Raw genomic sequence first — 6000 nt, 5'->3', positions numbered from 1 at the left:
AAGTTAAGACAAGAATCAGGCCTCATAAAAATCTTGCCTACAGCATGTACCAAAAAACGTCAGTCGTGCCAAGGAAAGCCAAGGGTTGTGCAATTACCCAGCAGAGGTTGAAATTTTTGACAAAAACAGGGACTTCATTGAAAATAATATAAAAATGAAGCTTCATTAAAAAAAAAAAAGGCATTTTGATACTTTGCTAATGTGAACATTGAAAACCATGGCTTCTGACCTCCAGTATTTCCTTCTTCTGTACAGCCCAGGATAAAATAGATTTTCCATTCTCAGATTTTCTGGGTTGGTCACTTTGGCTCTAACTTAAACCAAGTTTTCAAGCGGTTGCATCAGACCAGAATGTTCCACACTTTGCCATTGCCTGATTGAAGACAAAGATCCATTCTTTCACCCAGGGACCAGTTATCGGAAGCCTACTATGTGTCAGGTCCTCAGCTAGACTCTGGCAAAGGCTCTGATGAGTAAGATACCACGCCTGCTGGCCAGACCTCGTATGAAAGAAGATCATGTGGGAACCAGGCGAGAGAGCCGCAGTATGAAGAAGTCTGCCTGTGTGTGTGTGGAGGTCCCCAGGACCCACCAGCAGAAGCTTTCAGGGTTCATTGGAGTCCAGAGAGCTCAAATTTACTGACAAGTGCAAATGGCTCTGACTACTCTTAGAAAAGCTATTGAAGTCTGTGACCTGATCACCTCCTATTCACCCGCTTGGAGTAGGAGGGATTGCCTAAAAAACACAAGATGGCCAAACACGTGACACCCAGCCATGGACAGATGAGACTGGCAGTAGTTTATGATTCATATTAGCTCACAGCCTGAGGGAGGAAGAGACTGGACTCCACACAGTGCCACTCTGGGCTTGCTCTCAGGAGCAGAGGGAACCAGCAAGAGCAGTGGGAGAAGTACTCCGTAGTAACAGGAGGGTGAGATGCCCACTGGTTCCTGCAGGACAATGTGGTTTCCTTGTTTGAATAATTGTGTGGGCTGAATGAATGAAATGAAACCTATGAGGTTTAGAACTGGGTGGGGTCTTGCTGACCTGGCTGACAGGGGCTGGGTAGGGGCCATGGATGTCTGGTGAGAACAAGGAACTCATGGGTAGGACTCTGCAGCCCTGTGAGGGTCAGATGTCAAGGCAGAATGTGGAAGTTCAGGCTCTATAATACAATCGGTTAGGTTTCTTACTGATAATTTTCCTTCTGTGTCTCTTTTCCATTAGGAGCCCAGGGTTAGCTTTGAGGGTAGGAACCAACTTTCTCCACTCATTGTCTAAATACAAGCAATCAACCCTTGCTACTCTTGGTTGCGATATCTGTAACTGAGCAGGACGCTATGGGGCCTTCCCAGAACAGACCCCCTCCCAGGTCCTCCACCTGCCTTTTTTGTCTGTAGAAAGACTTGAGTCAAAGAATAAATTTAATCGGAGAAGTGAAAAAAATGTATGAATATCAAGCAAAACAAAATTACGATAGTTTAGCCATTAGATCAGAGTCGGGGACATTTATTTCCTCCTCAATGACTACAGACACTATTCTGAGCCATATCTTTTGGGCTCGTTTGCAGATACTGGTAGGCTGCAGTCCATGGGGTCACTAAGAGTCAGACACAACTGAGCGACTTCACTTTCACTTTTTACTTTCATGCATTGAAGAAGGAAATGGCAACCCACTCCAGTGTTCTTGCCTGGAGAATCCCAGGGATGGGGAGCTTGGTGGGCTGCCGTCTACGGGGTCGCACAGAGTCGGACACGACTGAAGTGACTTAGCAGCAGCAGCAGATACGGAAACCCCCACCAGGTAGAAGAAGTTAACTGCATGCTGCCCATAAGCAGAGAGACCTGAGACCAGTTGAAACCATAAGGTTGATGATGCTGACTCCAGACTGCCTCACCACCAACCAATCAGGTGAATGTCCATGAGCTGATCCCACTCCCACAACCCCCGTCCCTCACCCTGTCTTTAGAAACCTTTCCCTGAAAGCCTTTGGGGAGTTCAAGCCCGTGAGCACTAGCTGCCTGGACAGCTTGCTTAGCATCTGCAATACATGCTGCGCTTTCCTTCACCACATCCCAGTGTCAGTACGTGTCACAGTGTTATAAACCCGGTGTCACCGGCTTTACGGCATCTGAGCAAGTGGACCCAAGGTTAGTTTGGTAAAAATGTCTATTTTCTTTTTGTCTGTCTGGCACACAGGCCCTTTCTTTTGATGAAAGCACCTCAACTTGGGGAGAACTACTGTCCCTGCTCTCATGAGCTCCTGAGGTTTTGATGCATTCAATTCCCCTACCAGGATATTCCAGTGGCAGATAGTGACTCAGATGTGACCTGTCAGAGCATTCTGTCACCTGGTCACAGTGACTGGTTCACAAAGAGACATGTTAGCCAGGCCAGTCTTAACTCTGGGACTTTGATAAATAGAAATTTAAAGAACGCTCTTTCTCAAAGTCTTCATTTGGTTGGGCTGCTATAACAGAATGCCATAGACTGGATGCCTTATAAACAACAGAAATTTATTTCTCACAGTTCTAGAGACTGGGAAGTCCAGGGTCAAGGTGCTGGCAGGTTAGGTGTGCTGTGAGAGCCTGCTTCCTGGTTCACAGATGGCCTTCTTGCTTTGTCCTCTCGTGGCAGGACAAAGCGAGCTCTCTGGGTCTCTGTTATGAGGGTGCTAACCCCATCGTGAGGCCTCTGCCCTCATGACCTAATCATCTCCCAAAGGCCCCACCCCCTCATACTGAACACTGGGGGTTATGTTTCAACATAAGAATTGGAGGGCACAGAACAAAATATATGGGGGAGCAGAGACAAAAGGAGAGGGAAAGAGAGTGTGTGAGTGAGTGTTTTAGCTTCCAATCAGCAACGCTAGAATTAGAAATGGCCCTGAATTTTCAGTCAAACAAGTCAGTCAATTCTCCCTTTAATTTTGGTTTAAGTTTGTTTGACCTGAGTTCCTGTCATTTGCAGCTAAAAAAGTGCTAACCGACACTTTTTTTTGCCCCTTCTGAATGGAAAGTGAGGAATGTTTACTAACATGCTGGTAATTTAATCTATTGCTTTTTCATTGTTTTCCCACTTAGATAACAATGCCACAACAACCCTCCAATAGCCTACAACCATCCTGGGTTCCCCAACCTTGCTTCAGCCATACTTGCCTTCTTTCTGTTCTTTGAACAAAATAAGCTCAGTCCCACCTCAGGACACTGTCCTTCCCTTTGCCCGAGACACTACTTTGTCACCCAGTTTAAATGTCACTGCCTCAGAGAAGCCTGCTTGGAAGCCCCAGCTAATGTCTCCTCTAGACGGCTCTCTTACGATCTTGTGTTTTTCTTTCATCATAGCCCATATCGCTATCTGACATCTTGTTTACATATATTTTTTATTGTCTGTGTGTATCCATGACTACAAACTTCCTAAGAACATTGATTTTCTCTGTATTCCCCATGCTTAGAACAGTGTCTGACACACAGTAAGGGCTCAGTATAAGTTTGTGAAATCAGTCAATGAACAGCCAAACCTGTAGCTACTATTTATGCACATAGATTACTTTGTCCTCAAAACAATCTTGAGGAAGGATTCCTATCATCTTATAGGTAAGAAGATAGAGGTTTGGAGAAGTTGAGCAGCTCTCCCAAATTTATATACCTGGGAAATGGAGAGGTGTGATTTGTACAAAGGCCATTGGACTAAAAAATTTGTAGTCTTACTTGTTTTGGTGACTCCTAGATTTGTTTCAGCTTTTATCATACAATCCTAACAGATAAAAATCTTTGCTAGATCATAAGTAGCAATTTGGGAATGATTTATGTAACACAGCCATCACAGAGAACACTGACCCTCTCTCTCTTTATGAGATCCTAGAGACACAGGCCCAGAATAGGTCTAAATGGAGATCCTAATTAGACAAATAGAGCCTGGTAATGCCTGCGATGCATCTGGAAAGAAATTGTTGAGGGGGAACTAGGACAGTTCCAGCTTTTAGAAGACATATTTGTGACAATAAAAGGAGAGAGATCATAATCGCATAGTCAAGGGGTAGATGTGAGTAGGATGTTGGGAGAATATGTGAAATGCAGCTCCTCTTTGAATGGAATACAAAAAAATGAAAAGAAAATAAACTTAAGGTTGGGAGTTACTATAATTGACGTGTGAATGTATTGTTGGTTGTGGAGAGGATCACAAAGTCAGAATAAACTCTGTGCAGAGGGAAAAAAATAAAATACAACAAAAATGACAACATATCATAGAAATTGAAAGACTTATTTGAAGTTCAATTGTATAAAACATCCAGCTGTCAAAGATTCGATTTCTCATATTTTTGAAGTTTACTTAATCTTCATGTAGACTTTGACATGTAAGATTATAAACTGAGTAAAGGAAACGTCTTTTATCTTCTTCTTTGAGAACCTGAATTCATCCTTTTCATCATAAGGTATTCAAGAATAAAAGCCCATGATATATTCAAATAAGAAAAGTGAAAACATTTTTAATGCTTGCAAAAGATGTAACAGGTAACATTAGAAGTTATACGTGTGCATCACTATCTGGTGTTTAGAAATAGCCATAGACATGGCAGTCATGGACCCTAGTGTTGTGTATCATATTCTGTTTTTTCTTCCCCATTCAGAACGTTGGCCACCTCAAAACATTCATACTTAAAAATATTTCCCAATAGTTCTAATATTGCTCAATTTGAAGTTGAACTTACCATTGTAACAATGCTTTAAGTTAAACTCCACATGAGGTTTATTGTTGCAGAGTTGAATTAAACTATAGAATACTAAAATATTTTGTCACTTAAAAGTTTTTTTATCTTGAAATACTTTCAGACTTACCACAAGTGACATAGTACAAAGAATTCACCCAGCTTCCTTGAATGTAATCTTACATAAGGATACTATAATTATCAAAACCAGGAAATTAACCCTGACATAACACTATTAGCTAAACTACAGATTTTACTTGAATTTCACCAATTTTCTCACTGACGTCCCTTTTCTGAACCAGGGTCCAATCCAGGATCCCATTTTGCATTGAGTTGTCAAGCCTCCTTGATCTGAAATCTGTGACAGTTCCTCTGGACACTTTCGATGAACGTTCGTCAGCCGTCTGGTAGAATGTGCCTAGATATGTATTTATCCGAGGTTCTCTATTAGATTCAGATCAGACATTTTGGGCAGGAATATGAAAGAAGGGCATGCCCTTCTCATCGCCTCACGCAGACACGGTGCATAATTGTGAATGGACTTTGTTGCTGGTGATGAGGATTTTGTTCACTCAGCTCAGGTGGTGTCTTCTGGGTTTCCCTATCATAACGTTACTATTTTTCTCTCCATAATTAGCAAATATCTTGCAGGGAACTACTTTGAGAATATATAAATGTCATGTTCTCATAATTCTTTCCCCTACTATTTTTTGCACCCACTGAACATTCTTCCCTACAGACAGTTATTAATTGTGGTGTTTGCCTAACGGTGGTTTTCATTCTCATTCTTTCTACATTTTTTTAAATGGGAATTCTTCTATAAGTAAAATCTATACTTTTATTTACTCAGTCAGTTATGTATTCATATCAGTATGGTCTCATTTTATTCTATAGGTTACACTCTAATACCAGCATTAGTTACACTGCTGCTCCAATTGGTCCAGCTTTGGCCATTGGCAGCTCTTTCAGATTGGCTCCTATGTCCCTTTAACCTGCCCTATGGTTGTTTTTTTTTTTAAAGAACTTTCTGGCACCATAGGTTTATCTAGTTTTTTTTTTTTTTGCCTTTTCTCCTGAAATCAGCCACTTCCCTAAGGATCCCTGGTTCCTTTTATTGGAAAATGGCATTTAGATCTGGATGTTTAGCACAGAACTTGCAATAGAAGAGGAATGCACAAAAGGTCTCTTTCACACATACGTTCAAGATTTTAACACTAAAGAACTTGAGGTGTACACTTCAGTACAAACTGGATTATGTCTTTAGCTTTAGGCTTAATTTAAAATGTGGCA

This window comes from Bos mutus, chromosome 21, assembly GCF_027580195.1.
Source record: "Bos mutus isolate GX-2022 chromosome 21, NWIPB_WYAK_1.1, whole genome shotgun sequence".
Taxonomy (NCBI): Eukaryota; Metazoa; Chordata; class Mammalia; order Artiodactyla; family Bovidae; genus Bos; species Bos mutus.
Note: the sequence above shows the minus strand (reverse complement) of the source record.